The 16,072-nt window shown below is 48.0% G+C and overlaps 1 protein-coding gene across 4 annotated transcripts in view; it reads left to right on the forward strand.

Moving 5' to 3' along the window:
* LOC137524086 (NXPE family member 4-like) overlaps positions 1–16,072 on the forward strand; it is a 405,433-nt gene that overhangs the window by 295,146 nt on the left and 94,215 nt on the right. For 3 of the 4 annotated variants that reach the window (XR_011022628.1, XR_011022630.1, XM_068243577.1), the window contains exon 1: positions 1,398–1,607. The exons of the other annotated variant lie outside the window; for it this stretch is intronic. The gene's annotated coding sequence lies outside the window, so the exon portion shown is untranslated. Of the gene's footprint in view, positions 1–1,397; positions 1,608–16,072 lie in introns of those variants that run through there. 4 annotated transcript variants of the gene reach the window in all.

The raw sequence follows: 16,072 nt of genomic DNA on the forward strand, positions 1-16,072 counted from the left end.
TGTCTCCTATATGATATATTTAACTGACATGTTTTATTGTAACAACCAACGATTTATACAGAAAAATCATGACAATTAATAAGGTTGCCCAAACTTTCGCACCCCACTATATCAGTTGCTGTCAGTTATAACTTAAGGCTACTTACACACCAGGACATTGCGTTTAGGGGGCGTTATAGGGCACATAGCGTGCCCCTAACGCAACGCCTGGTGCTCTCTGATGTGGACATTAGAGTGAGCTGCGTTGTGCAGCTCACTCTGGCGTCCGTGATGCGTACTCTTGGACGCATGCAGCATGATGTGGTCCCGCCCGGCCAATCGCCGCACAGAGCGGCCGCTCCAGGAAGTAAACACTGCACATCACACCGAGCAGTGAATATTAATTAGCCATGTGCCTGGCCGCTCTCCACTCCTCTCCAACACTACTGAGCATGTGCGCACAAAAATGGAGCATGTTGGAAAAAAGCTGGATCGTCCCGGAGCTGCGTTCCCGGATCGGATCTGGACGGTCGCACGAGTGTGAATGGATACATTGATTAACAATGTATCCATTCACCATCCGCTGTGTACGGAGCGTTCCGGGTTCGGGGAAGCCGGACCTGGAACGCTAATGTGAACCGGGCCTTACTGTGCTGTGGGGTTGCGTTACAGCCTGCACTAACGTGCACCTGTAACGTCTTAATGTGAAAGCAGCCTAAAGGACTGATGAGCAAAGTAATGTCCATGTTTCCTTATGGCTCAAGTGGCCGGTATTACAGTTTAACAGTCTGCTGACCTGGAAGCTGTTATACCCTAATGGCCGTTTTCAAAATGGAAAACTGACAATTCCATTGATCACAGCGGACAAACAGGACAAAGCATGAACAGACTAGATGGGAGGTAAGTACAGAGCAGGGACAAGGTCCTCCAGCACCCAAGGCTGAGACACCAAAGTGCGCCCCTCCATCCCTCCCACCCCAGCCGTCACACACTGATTGCTATTAGACTAAGAGGCGCTACAGGGCCCACAACCTCCCCAACACCTTAATATCTAGTTATCTGGCTTGCAGTCACTGCTATGTATCCCCTTTTCTTATTTCTTTCTGCTTAATACACAATTAGGAATGACAGCTGAATGAATTGTGCGCCCCCTCCTACACTGCGCCCTGAGGCTGGAGCCTCTTCAGCCTATGCCTCGGCCTGGCCCTGGGTAAGTATGATGTGTGTATGGTTATTTTGACTTTTAATTTTCAGTTCAGGTTTGACTTCAATGTTACAGTATCCTATATAATAAAACCCCTGTGTCTCTGCGTCCTGACCCTGTGTGTGTGTGTCCCTGCTCCCAGACCTGACAGTTTGCTGTCTGTGAACCTCATTGCATTGTGGGAAATAACAGTTTTTTCCAACTGCCAAGTAAGCAACATCTCCCTGTGTGCATATACTGCAGACAGCTGCACAGTACAGTCCATAGGACGTCCGATGACGTCAGCGCGATGGCGTGAGACGCACGTTGGAGCGCAGAAGAGCCCGACCTGGCCAGGGCGGGGGAAGCCACCGGAGATGACCGGGAGCCTTCGGAGCGGCGTCGAGAGCACGTCCTGCCTGCCACGGGCTGGAGGAAGCCCCAGGTAAGTGGATTAGCAGTTGTTTTCTTTTCTTGTAACACTGTGGATCTTTCCTTTAAACGTTCCCTCAAAACTCACTTTTTCCGACAAGCATGCGCTCTACCTTAGTCCATTCCTCGTTTGACCTCTGGCCAAGTTGCACTCCTACTACATATCCTAAAAACACTCTGCCTCTAGGTATGATTATTTTATACTACTCCACCTCTTGGTCCTCCCTATTCATTTAGATTGTAAGCTCACAAGGGCAGGGCTCTCTCACATTTTGTGTTTTGGAATTTGTTATATATTTTTTTTATTCATCATGATACTTTTGTCACTGTAATTACCAATTCTGTGTTTTGTTACCAAATTTGTATAGTGGTGTTTACCATTGTCTGTACTATTATGTACCCCATGTTTGTTTCTTATCCACAGAATATGTCGGCGCTTTATAAAGTAATAATAATATATGAAAAATAATACATTAAAAATGATAGTAGGGATTTACAATAGCGTTTAGCTGCACAATGGCTCCATCTAGTGGTAGCTAAAAAGATCACAGCAACCAGACATCTATCTATATATACAGTAGATTGTTCTTAAAGCGGTATCGTCACCATAAAAATGAAATTTCAACAGCAACTGGTCTGAGTGTATTAAGTGATAAAGATGCTAATCCTGCATTCAAAACATTTTCTGCTGTTATGATTTGGAGTTATATACCTTAGGAGCACTGGCTCTTTAGTAGTCGGTGCCAAAGAATTGCATGCTGGTTGTTCTTTTTATCTATAATATATTTCTCCTCTTCCCTTTATTTCCCTGCTAGCTACTTATCTGAAACCTGATCCCTTAATCACTTGTGTTTACAAGCAAGGCTGAGGTGACTCAGCGATTGGAGGAGACAAGAAAAAAAGTAAAGGGCAGAAATGACATCACGAGTTAGCCTTTACTATGGGCAAAAGACATGGCCCCCACTAGGAACAGAATTCTTGTCGCTTACTATATTACATTCACTAAATTCAAACGTGGACAGTATAATACATGTGTTATGTAAGTAGATCAAGTATTTATCTACTTATATATGTGTTTTTTTCCCTGGAATAGTATGGCTGATCCTACTGCTTTAAATCCTATTGATCTGAGAACATTTTTGGAGGATGTAGGGCCATGGAGTGCTGTACTCAGAGCCGGTTCTCTCATGAAGCAAGGTGAAACACTTGCATCAGGCGCAGAGATTACAGGGGCGGCATGTTTGTACTGTGTTTACATTAACAGCAGTCAGAGTAGGAGGAGAAGCGAGAGGAGAGCGAGGTGAAGAGGTCATCATTGGGGAAAAGCAGCTTGTTGTGCTGTGTGAGGAGCCTGACAGTGAGGAGGAGGGAGGCAGGAGAGCATCATTGGGGAAAAGCAGCTTGTTGTGCTGTGTGAGGAGTCCGATAGTGAGTGAGGAGGGGGGAGGCAGGAGAGCATCATTGGGGAAAAGCAGCTTGTTGTGCTGTGTGAGGAGTCTGACAGTGAGTGAGGAGGGGGGAGGCAGGAGAGCATCATTGGGGAAAAGCAGCTTGTTGTGCTGTGTGAGGAGTCTGACAGTGAGTGAGGAGGGAGGAGGCAGGAGAGCATCATTGGGGAAAAGCAGCTTGTTGTGCTGTGTGAGGAGTATGACAGTGAGTGAGGAGGGGGAGGCAGGAGAGCAGCATTGAGGAAAAGCAGCTTGTTGTGCTGTGTGAGGACTCTGACAGTGAGTGAGGAGGGGGATGGAGGAGAGTAGCATTGGGGAAAAGCAGCTTGTTGTGCTGTGTGAGGAGTCTGACAGTGAGTGAGGAGGGGGGAGGCAGGAGAGCATCATTGGGGAAAAGCAGCTTGTTGTGCTGTGTGAGGAATCTGGCAGTGTGTGAGGAGGGGGAGGCAGGAGAGCATCATTGAGGAAAAGCAGCTTGTTGTGCTGTGTGAGGAGTCTGACAGTGAGTGAGGAGGGGGGAGGCAGGAGAGCATCATTGGGGAAAAGCAGCTTGTTGTGCTGTGTGAGGAGTCTGACAGTGAGTGAGGAGGGGGGAGGCAGAAGAGCATCATTGGGGAAAAGCAGCTTGTTGTGCTGTGTGAGGAGTCTGACAGTGAGTGAGGAGGGGGGGAGGCAGGAGAGCATCATTGGGGAAAAGCAGCTTGTTGTGCTGTGTGAGGAGTCTGTCAGTGAGTGAGGAGGGGGAAGGCAGGAGAGTAGCATTGGGGAAAAGCAGCTTGTTGTGCTGTGTGAGGATTCTGACAGTGAGTGAGGAGGGGAATGGAGGAGAGTATCATTGGGGAAAAGCAGCTTGTTGTGCTGTGTGAGGATTCTGACAGTGAGTGAGGATGGGGATGGAGGAGAGCAGCATTGAGGAAAAGCAGCTTGTTGTGCTGTGTGAGGAGTCTGACAGTGAGGAGGGGGAGGCAGGCGAGCAGCATTAGGGAAAAGCAGCTTGTTGTGCTGTGTGAGGAGTCTGACAGTGAGTGAGGAGGGCGGAGGCAGGAGAGCATCATTGGGGAAAAGCAGCTTGTTGTGCTGTGTGAGGAGTCTGACAGTGAGTGAGGAGGGCGGAGGCAGGAGAGCAGCATTGGGGAAAAGCAGCTTGTTGTGCTGTGTGAGGAGTCTGACAGTGAGTGAGGAGGGGGAGGCAGGAGAGCATCATTGGGGAAAAGCAGCTTGTTGTGCTGTGTGAGGAGTCTGACAGTGAGTGAGGAGGGGGGAGGCAGGAGAGCAGCATTGAGTAAAAGCAGCTTGTTGCGCTGTGTGAGGAGTCTGACAGTGAGTGAGGAGGGGGGAGGCAGGAGAGCATCATTGGGGAAAAGCAGCTTGTTGTGCTGTGTGAGGAGTCTGATAGTGAGTGAGGAGGGGGAGGCAGGAGAGCAGCATTGGGGAAAAGCAGCTTGTTGTGCTGTGTGAGGAGTCTGACAGTGAGTGAGGAGGGGGGAGGCAGGAGAGCATCATTGGGGAAAAGCAGCTTGTTGTGCTGTGTGAGGAGTCTGACAGTGAGTGAGGAGGGATGAGGCAGGAGAGCACCATTGGGGAAAAGCAGCTTGTTGTGCTGTGTGAGGAGTCTGATAGTGAGTGAGGAGGGGGAGGCAGGAGAGCAGCATTGGGGAAAAGCAGCTTGTTGTGCTGTGTGAGGAGTCTGACAGTGAGTGAGGAGGGGGGAGGCAGGAGAGCATCATTGGGGAAAAGCAGCTTGTTGTGCTGTGTGAGGAGTCTGACAGTGAGTGAGGAGGGATGAGGCAGGAGAGCACCATTGGGGAAAAGCAGCTTGTTGTGCTGTGTGAGGAGTCTGACAGTGAGTGAGGAGGAGGAGGCAGGAGAGCAGCATTGGGGAAAAGCAGCTTGTTGTGCTGTGTGAGGAGTCTGACAGTGAGTGAGGAGGAGGAGGCAGGAGAGCAGCATTGGGGAAAAAGCAGCTTGTTGTGCTGTGTGAGGAGTCTGATAGTGAGTGAGGAGGGGGAGGCAGGAGAGCAGCATTGGGGAAAAGCAGCTTGTTGTGCTGTGTGAGGAGTCTGACAGTGAGTGAGGAGGGGGAGGCAGGAGAGCAGCATTGGGGAAAAGCAGCTGCTTGTGCTGTGTGAGGAGTCTGACAGTGAGTGAGGAGGGGGAGGCAGGAGAGCATCATTGGGGAAAGCAGCTTGTTGTGCTGTGTGAGGAGTCTGACAGTGAGGGGGGAGGGGGAGGCAGGAGAGCAGCAGTGTTTCATTTGACTTGCACAGCAGAAGGGAGGAGGTGGCACTGCTGTCCTGACTGAGGAGGAATGGAGTGGCTGAGGGTGAGCAGTGTGTTTGTCACGGACTCAAAGCCAGCCAGTGTGCTATTGTGTTGAGCTGCAGCATGTCATAGTTACATAGTTACATAGTTACATAGTTACTTTGGTTGAAAAAAGACATACGTCCATCGAGTTCAACCAGTACAAAGTACAACTCCAGCCTGCTCCCTCACATATCCCTGTTGATCCAGAGGAAGGCGAAAAAACCCTTACAAGGTAAAAATTCCTTCCCGACTCCAGATGGCAATCAGATAAAATCCCTGGATTAACATCATTGGCATTACCTAGTAATTGTAGCCATGGATGTCATTCAACGCAAGGAAAGCATCTAAGCCCCCTTTAAATGCAGGTATAGAGTTTGCCATAACGACTTCCTGTGGCAATGCATTCCACATCTTAATCACTCTTACTGTAAAGAACCCTTTCCTAAATAAATGGCTAAAACGTTTTTCCTCCATGCGCAGATCATGTCCTCTAGTCCTTTGAGAAGGCCTAGGGACAAAAAGCTCATCCGCCAAGCTATTATATTGCCCTCTGATGTATTTATACATGTTAATTAGATCTCCTCTAAGGCGTCTTTTCTCTAGACTAAATAAACCCAGTTTATCTAACCTTTCTTGGTAAGTGAGACCTTCCATCCCACGTATCAATTTTGTTGCTCGTCTCTGCACCTGCTCTAAAACTGCAATATCTTTTTTGTAATGTGGTGCCCAGAACTGAATTCCATATTCCAGATGTGGCCTTACTAGAGAGTTAAACAGGGGCAATATTATGCTAGCATCTCGAGTTTTTATTTCCCTTTTAATGCATCCCAAAATGTTGTTAGCTTTAGCTGCAGCGGCTTGGCATTGAGTACGATTATTTAACTTGTTGTCGATGAGTACTCCTAAGTCCTTCTCCAAGTTTGATGTCCCCAACTGTATCCCATTTATTTTGTATGGTGTTAGACCATTGGTACGACCAAAATGCATGACTTTACATTTGTCAACATTGAATTTCATCTGCCATGTATGTGCCCATATAGCCATCCTATCCAGATCCTGTTGCAATATAACACTATCTTCCTTAGAGTTGATGATTCTGCACAATTTTGTATCATCTGCAAAAATAGCAACATTGCTCACTACTGTATCCACTAGGTCATTAATAAATAAATTGAAGAGCACTGGACCCAGTACAGACCCCTGTGGGACCCCACTGCTAACAGTCTCCCATTTTGAGTATGATCCATTGACCACAACTCTTTGTTTTCTGTCCATTAGCCAGTTCCCTATCCATGAACACAGACTCTTCCCCAGTCCTTGCATCCTCATCTTTTGCACCAGACTTTTGTGGGGAACAGTGTCGAATGCCTTAGCAAAGTCTAAGTATATCACATCTACAGCATTCCCAATATCCATATTAGCATTCACTACCTCATAAAAGCTGAGCATGTTAGTCAAACAGGACCTGTCTTTAGTAAACCCATGTTGATGCTGAGAAATAAGATTATTTCAAGTTGTTGCATATGTTCAAGTTGTTGCATATGTTCCCTTGCTGACTGAAAACATTAAATGAAGCAGAGTTATTACATGGCATAATAGCACAAAACTTGCACTGCAGCTACTGTATCATGTGCTGTGAAAATTGTCGGGTGCACGTCGGGCGCTGTGTGATCATTCCAAATTGGGGAAAGGGCGCACCCTCACACGTTTGCCTCAGGCAGCAAAAACTCTAGAACCGGCCCTGACTGTACTTAAAGTGATGCTGTCAATGATCTGCTGCTGCCCCCGCCCAGGGGTGTAGCATTAGGGGGTGCAGAGGTTGCGACCGCATAGGGGCCCTCCCTCAACCGCAGTATTAGCTCTCTATTGGTCCTGTGCTCAAAAATAAATGCTTGTTTATGCTCCAGTTATGATATACATACAGCCTCCGCAGTCCTGTCCTGAAGTTCCTCCACTCCTAGCGGGCAGGTATCAGGTCCAGAGCAGGATCATCTACTAGGCAACCTAGGCAGGTGATTGGGGCCCAGTGAGAGTCAAGGGGCCCACCTGTCACCTTCTCTGACCTCTCTTTACTTCAGCTTACCAAAATGACCACAAGGGGGCACAAATTTACTGCCTTGCCTAAGGCCCCATTATTACACCTTAATCCATCTCTGGTCCTCCTGTACTGGTAAGGAATGGTTCCATGCTTTTGAAATAAGGATGTTGATTGAATGTTTAAAATGGATCCATGGGGCTCGATTCACAAAGCGGTGCTAACCCAGTTAGAGACTTTAGGCGTGATAACCATTGCACCACGCTGGTGAAAAGCCAGTTCAGGCGTGATAAGTTTAGGTGTAATAAGTTTAGGCGTGATAAGTTTAGATAAGTTTAGATCGCGCGCAAAGTCCCGCATGCAAAGCAGTGCTATTAAACTCTATGCGAAGTGCACCAGACTTTGCTAGCGCTAAACTTTTGATCTGCTGTGCACTCAGGGCCGGCCCTAGACTTTTTGCTGCCTGAGGCAAATTTAGAAACAATTGCCGGGGGGGCCGCCGAGCTGGAGGGGTAGCGGGCAGGACGGGGGTATTGGGCCTAGCGGTGGGGAGGGCCGCAAGTGTATTGTAAGTGGACGGCGTTGCAGGAAGTGACGTCAGTGGAGCGCACGCTGGAACGCGGAAAAGGTGAGTCCTCCCCGCCCGTGCCTCTTACTATCGGCTGCTTCCTAACTATTTACAGCTGGAGGGGGGCGCAGATCAGGGGACCCAGGCGAGGGAGGGGGGGGGGGGGCGACCACCCTCCCCACCGCTAGGCCCAATACCCCCGTCCTGCCCGCTACTCCTCCGGTTCGGCGGCCGGCGCTCCGCACCCACGGACGGGCGGGTGCCGTCCCTAGAAGTTTGCCGCCTGAGGAAAAAGTTTCACCCCGCCTCATGAGCGGGCCGGCCCTGTGTGCACTGCGGTGCTAACCCAGTTGGTGCTATAGTTATCACGCCTAAACTTATCACACCTAAACTTATCACGCCTAAACTTATCATGCCTAAACTTATCACGCCTAAACTGAGTTTAGGCGTGATAAAGGGCTTTTCACCAGCATGCTAAGGGCTCGATTCACAAAGCGGTGCTAACCCAGTTAGAGACTTTGGGCCTGATTCACAAAGCGGTGCTAACAGTTAGCACGCTGGTGAAAAGCCCTTTATCATGCCTAAACTCAGTTTAGGCATGATAAGTTTAGGTGTGATAAGTTTAGGTGTGATAAGTTTAGGCATGATAAGTTTAGGTGTGATAAGTTTAGGCATGCTAAGTTTAAGCGCCAACTGCGTTAGCACCGCAGTGCACAGCTGATCAAAAGTTTTACTCAAGCAAAGACTGGTGCACTTTGTATAAAGTTTAATGGCGCTGCTTTGCGTGCGGGACTTTGCGCGCGATCTAAACTTATCTAAACTTATCATGCCTAAACTTATCACACCTAAACTTATCACACCTAAACTTATCACGCCTAAACTGGCTTTTCACCAGCATGGTGCAATGGTTATCATGCCTAAAGTCTTTTAGGCATGCTAACTGGGTTAGCACCGCTTTGTGAATCGAGCCCTTTAGGCGTGATAACCATTGCACCACGCTGGTGAAAAGCCAGTTTAGGGGCTCGATTCACCAAGCGGTGCAAAGTGTTAGCACCGTGGTGAAAAGGCCCTTATCACGCCTAAAGTCACTTTAGGCATGATAAGAAGAAACTCGCGCGAAGTTGCCGCGCGTACGCGCGTACGCGCGTAAGTGCGCGCGCAACACCCGACGCTTCGCACGAAGCTCCCATTAAGCCCTATGGGACTTTGCGCGCGCTCTCACGCGCGTACGCGCGAACGCGCTTACGCGCGGTAACTTTGCGCGAAGAGCAGGAAAAATCGGTGATAACTCAGTGGTGAAAAGGTCATCACGCCTAAAGTCTTTTAGGCGTGATAACTGGGTTATCACCGCTTTGTGAATCGAGGCCTAGGTGTGATAAGTTTAGGCATGCTAAGTTTAGATAAGTGTAGATAGCGTGCAAAGTCCCGCACGCAAAGCAGCGCCATTAAACTCTATGCGAAGTGCACCAGACTTTGCTAGCGCAAAACTTTTGATCAGCTGTGCACTGCGGTGCTAACGCAGTTGGGGCTCGATTCACAAAGCGGTGCTAACCCAGTTAGAGACTTAGGCCTCGATTCACCAAGCGGTGATAACTCAGTTATCACGCCTAAAGTACTTTAGGCGTGATAACCTCTTCACCACTGAGTTATCACCGCTTTTGCCTGCTCTTCGCGCGAAGTTATCGCGCGTACGCGCGTGCGCGCGTGCGCGCGCATGAGCGCGCGCAAAGTCCCATAGGGCTTAATGGGCACTTCGCGCGAAGCACGGTGCGCTGCGCGCGTAGCGCACCGCGCTACGCGCGCAAAACTTTGCGCGCGGGAGTTCGCGTGAAGCCCTGCTTATCATGCCTAAAGTGACTTTAGGCGTGATAAGGGGCTTTTCACCGCGGTGCAAACACTTTGCACCGCTTGGTGAATCGAGCCCCAGGCGTGATAACCATTGCACCACGCTGGTGAAAAGCCAGTTTAGGCGTGATAAGTTTAGGCATGCTAAGTTTAGATAAGTGTAGATAGCGTGCAAAGTCCCGCACGCAAAGCAGCGCCATTAAACTCTATGCGAAGTGCACCAGACTTTACTAGCGCAAAACTTTTGATCAGCTGTGCATTGCGGTGCTAACCCAGTTAGTGCTTAAACTTATCATGCCTAAACTTATCACACCTAAACTTATCACACCTGGGGCCTGATTCACAAAGCGGTGCTAACAGTTAGCACCCTGGTGAAAAGCCCTTTATCATGCCTAAACTCAGTTTAGGCATGATAAGTTTAGGTGTGATAAGTTTAGGTGTGATAAGTTTAGGCATGATAAGTTTAGGTGTGATAAGTTTAGGCATGATAAGTTTAAGCACCAACTGCGTTAGCACCGCAGTGCACAGCTGATCAAAAGTTTTACGCTAGCAAAGACTGGTGCACTTCGTATAAAGTTTAATGGCGCTGCTTTGCGTGCGGGACTTTGCAAGCGATCTAAACTTATCTAAACTTAGCATGCCTAAACTTATCACACCTAAACTTATCATGCCTAAACTTATCACACCTAAACTGGCTTTTCACCAGAGTGGTGCAATGGTTATCATGCCTAAAGTCTCTAACTGGGTTAGCACCGCTTTGTGAATCGAGCCCCTAAACTTATCATGCCTAGGGCCTGATTCACAAAGCGGTGTTAACAGTTAGCACCCTGGTGAAAAGCCCTTTATCATGCCTAAACTCAGTTTAGGCATGATAAGTTTAGGTGTGATAAGTTTAGGTGTGATAAGTTTAGGCATGATAAGTTTAAGCACCAACTACGTTAGCACCGCAGTGCACAGCTGATCAAAAGTTTTACGCTAGCAAAGACTGGTGCACTTCGTATAAAGTTTAATGGCGCTGCTTTGCGTGCGGGACTTTGCAAGCGATCTAAACTTATCTAAACTTAGCATGCCTAAACTTATCACACCTAAACTTATCACACCTAAACTTATCATGCCTAAACTTATCATGCCTAAACTTATCACACCTAAACTTATCATGCCTAAACTTATCACACCTAAACTTATCACACCTGGGCCTCGATTCACAAAGCGGTGATAACCCAGTTATCACGCCTAAAAGACTTTAGGCGTGATGACCTTTTCACCACTGAGTTATCACCAATTTTTCCTGCTCTTCTCGCGAAGTTACCGCGCGTAAGCGCGTTCGCGCGTACGCGCGTGAGAGCGCGCGCAAAGTCCCATAGGGCTTAATGGGAGCTTCGCGCGAAGCGTCGGGTGTTGCGCGCGCACTTACGCGCGTACGCGCGTACGCGCGGCAACTTCGCGCGAGTTTCTTCTTATCATGCCTAAAGTGACTTTAGGCGTGATAAGGGCCTTTTCACCACGGTGCTAACACTTTGCACCGCTTGGTGAATCGAGCCCCTGGGGCTCGATTCACAAAGCGGTGCTAACCCAGTTAGAGACTTTAGGCGTGATAACCATTTTTATCATGCCTAAACTCAGTTTAGGCATGATAAGTTTAGGCATGATAAGTTTAGGCATGCTAAGTTTAGATAAGTTTAGATCGCATGCAAAGTCCCGCATGCAAAGCAGCGCCATTAAACTCTATGCAAAGTGCACCAGACTTTGCTAGCGCAAAACTTTTGATCAGCTGTGCACTGCGGTGCTAACCCAGTTGGTGCTTAAACTTATCACGCCTAAAAACTTATCACACCTAAACTTATCATGCCTAAACTTATCATGCCTAAACAGAGTTTAGGCGTGATAAAGGGCTTTTCACCAGGGTGCTAACTGTTAGCACCGCTTTGTGAATCAGGCCCCTGGGGCTCGATTCACAAAGCGGTGCTAACCCAGTTAGCATGCCTAAAAGACTTTAGGCATGATAACCATTGCACCATGCTGGTGAAAAGCCAGTTTAGGCATGATAAGTTTAGGTGTGATAAGTTTAGGTGTGATAAGTTTAGGCATGCTAAGTTTAGATAAGTTTAGATCGCTTGCAAAGTCCCGCACGCAAAGCAGCGCCATTAAACTTTATACAAAGTGCACCAGACTTTGCTAGCGCAAAACTTTTGATCAGCTGTGCACTGCGGTGCTAATGCAGTTGGTGCTTAAACTTATCATGCCTAAACTTATCACACCTAAACTTATCATGCCTTAACTTATCACACCTAAACTTATCACACCTAAACTTATCATGCCTAAACTGAGTTTAGGCGTGATAAAGGGCTTTTCACCAGCGTGCTAACTGTTAGCACCGCTTTGTGAATCAGGCCCCTAAACTTATCACACCTAAACTTATCACACCTAAACTTATTTAGGCATGATAAAGGGCTTTTCACCAGCGTGCTAACTGTTAGGTATTGATCACATATTAGGGGCGGTTCATACTGCGATGCAAACGCAGGGGAGGTGGAAACGGTGCGGTAAGCACAGCGGCCCAGGATGCGCTGGCATCGTTCACATTTCCTGCCACTTCCATCCACTGCGTCGCCACCCATCCGCTCGTTCTCACTCAGATTCCTGTGAATTGAAATTTGGCATTTCTGATCGGAAAACGGATGTCTGCAGAAATACCGCATCACTGCAACTCACTCATTTTAGCCCGATCACAGAACACGGAAGCAATGGACCAATCAGAGAATGTTGAAACAACTCAAGTATTTGGCCAATCATAGAAGGCAAAAAAATGACCCCCCTAAAATCCCCTCGCCAATCACAACTTGGAGATGGAAATCAGGACTCGGAAATCCCCAGAATCGGTAATCGGCACATTGGTTGAAATCGGAATTTCGGTCGATTTTCGAATTTCGGTATTTCTGACCAGCTCTACTTCTTACGTTGCCCGTGCTATCTGACGCCGCCCCTGTTCGGCCCAGAGACAGGAAGGCATGACTGGATTTGAGGCAAGGCTGTAAAGGCCATGGCCTAGCGCACCAGGAAGCAAGGGGCGGACAGTTAAACAGCCAAACATATAAACAGCAGCAGTCACAGAGCCGATCCATGGTCACCCTGCTTCCACAGGGGCAAGCAGTGGAGCACCACCCAAGCTCGCACTAGGAAGCAAGGGGCAAGCAGCAGTCACAGACCCGATCCGTGGTCACCCTGCTCCCACAGGAGCAAGCAGTGGTGCACCACCCAAGCCAAGCACAGAATGGGGGCATCACAGGGCTAGGGAAGTACACAGGATGGGGGCATCACAGGGCTAGGGAAGTACACAGGATGGGGGGAGCACAAGACAAGAGCACAGGACCAGGGGAACAAACAGGACACAGAACAGGTGGTGCACAGGATGGGGTTGGGGGGAGGCTTTGTTGGTGACAGTGGGCCTTAGGCAGAAAAATGTCTAAATCCGGCCCTGCCAGCAGGCACAAGGCTTCCTTGTTGTAACAAATCAGTGTGAATTCTACTTAGCAATAGGGAGGATCCACATAGGTGTACTATGAACCATTGAGAATTTCCTTGTTGCAGTAGGGTTCCCATTGGTCTTTTGCAATCCAGTGGAGTACCCCCTGCTTCTACTGGTCTCCGATCCCCTGCAGTGGACTGAACGGCGGCGACCAGCCTAGTGGCAAAGGACACCGTCCATTCCTATAGGCATCCATTGCGTCTGATTTGCGGTGGGATCGCGTTACGTTTGCATAAAAATGTAGCAGGTCGGGGCTTTGCATTCGGGGTCCATTCCATTGTGTTCACGTTGCGATTGACAATGCGAACGCATCCAACATCATTCACATTTGATTTTGCGTTTTTCTGCATTCCGGAAAATTCAGTTTTTTTTTCTTTAGTGTGAACTTTTACTATGTGGAACTTCACCAACTGATAGGGCCTGATTCACAAAGCGGTGCTAACAGTTAGCACGCTGGTGAAAAGCCCTTTATCACGCCTAAACTCAGTTTAGGCATGATAAGTTTAGGTGTGATAAATTTAGATGTGATAAGTTTAGGCGTGATAAGTTTAGGCGTGATAAGTTTAGGCGTGATAAGTTTAGATGTGATAAGTTTAGGCGTGATAAGTTTAGACGTGATAAGTTTAGGCGTGATAAGTTTAGATGTGATAAGTTTAGGCGTGATAAGTTTAGATGTGATAAGTTTAGGTGTGATAAGTTTAGGTGTGATAAGTTTAGGTGTGATAAGTTTAGGCGTGATAAGTTTAGGCGTGATAAGTTTAGGCGTGATAAGTTTAGGCATGATAAGTTTAAGCACCAACTGGGTTAGCACCGTAGTGCACAGCTGATCAAAAGTTTTGCGCTAGCAAAGTCTGGTGCACTTTGCATAGAGTTTAATGGCGCTGCTTTGCCTGTGGGGACTTTGCACGCTATCTACACTTATCTAAACTTATCGGGCTCGATTCACCAAGCGGTGCTAACCCAGTTATCACGCCTAAAGGACTTTAGGCGTGATGACCTCTTCACCACTGAGTTAGCACCGTTTTTGCCTGCACTTCGCGCGAAGTTATCGCGCGCAAAGTTTTGCGCGCGCACCCGCACAGGCGCGCGCGCAAAGTCCCATAGGGTTTAATGGGCGCATCGCGCGAAGTGCGGGGCGCTTCGCGCGCACGCACGCGGGAGCGCGCGCAAAACTTTACGCGCGGAAACTTCGCGCGAAGCCCTTCTTATCATGCCTAAAGTGACTTTAGGCGTGAAGAGGGCCTTTTCACCACGGTGCTAACACTTTGCACCGCTTGGTGAATCGAGCCCCTCATGCCTAAACTTATCACGCCTAAACTTATCACGCCTAAACTTATCACCCTAAACTTATCACGCCTAAACTTATCACGCCTAAACTTATCACGCCTAAACTTATCACACCTAAACTTATCATGCCTAAACTTATCAAACCTAAACTTATCAAACCTAAACTTATCACGCCTAAACTTATCACCCTAAACTTATCACACCTAAACTTATCACGCCTAAACTTATCACGCCTAAACTTATCACCCTAAACTTATCACCCTAAACTTATCACACCTAAACTTATCACCCTAAACTTATCACGCCTAAACTTATCACCCTAAACTTATCACCCTAAACTTATCACACCTAGGGCTTGATTCACAAAGCGGTGCAAAGTGTTTGCACGCCAGTGAAAAGCCCCTTATCACGCCTAAACTCACTTTAGGCGTGATAAGAAGAAACTCGCGCGAAGTTACCGCGCAGCACCCGATGCTTCGCGCGAAGCTCCTATTAAACCCTATGGGACTTTGCGCGCGCTCTCACGCGCGTTCGCGCGGTAACTTCGCGCGAAGAGCAGGAAAAAGCGGTGATAACTCAGTGGTGAAAAGGTCATCACGCCTAAAGTCCTTTAGGCGTGATAACTGAGTTATCACCGCTTGGTGAATCGAGGCCCTAAACTTATCACCCTAAACTTATCACGCCTAAACTTATCATGCCTAAACTTATCAAACCTGAACTTATCACGCCTAAACTTATCACACCTAAACTTATCACGCCTAAACTGGCTTTTCACCAGCGTGGTGCAAATGGTGCAATAGTTATCACGCCTAAAGTCTCTGGGCTCGATTCACAAAGCGGTGCTAACCCAGTTAGAGACTTTAGGCATGATAACCATTGCACCACTCTGGTGAAAAGCCAGTTTAGGTGTGATAAGTTTAGGCATGATAAGTTTAGGTGTGATAAGTTTAGGCATGCTAAGTTTAGATAAGTTTAGATCGCTTGCAAAGTCCCGCACGCAAAGCAGCACCATTAAACTTTATACGAAGTGCACCAGACTTTGCTAGCGTAAAACTTTTGATCAGCTGTGCACTGCGGTGCTAACGCAGTTGGCGCTTAAACTTATCATGCCTAAACTTATCACACCTAAACTTATTATGCCTAAACTTATCACACCTAAACTTATCACACCTAAACTTATCATGCCTAAACTGAGTTTAGGCATGATAAAGGGCTTTTCACCAGGGTGCTAACTGTTAGCACCGCTTTGTGAATCAGGCCCTCTAACTGGGTTAGCACCGCTTTGTGAATCGAGCCCATAGGAATCTAGTTCTCCCACGCAAATTTATCATTATAGGTAAAGCTGGATTGTGCCTTGCGCACAGGGCCAGTTCTAGACTTTTTGCTCCCTGAGGCAAACTCGTGAGGATGAGCCCCCACCCCCCCTCCCGAGCTTTGCACCACATGTTATAGCTGCGGTGAGCCC

The sequence above is a fragment of the Hyperolius riggenbachi genome, chromosome 7 (assembly GCF_040937935.1).
Source record: "Hyperolius riggenbachi isolate aHypRig1 chromosome 7, aHypRig1.pri, whole genome shotgun sequence".
In the NCBI taxonomy this organism is placed as follows: domain Eukaryota; kingdom Metazoa; phylum Chordata; class Amphibia; order Anura; family Hyperoliidae; genus Hyperolius; species Hyperolius riggenbachi.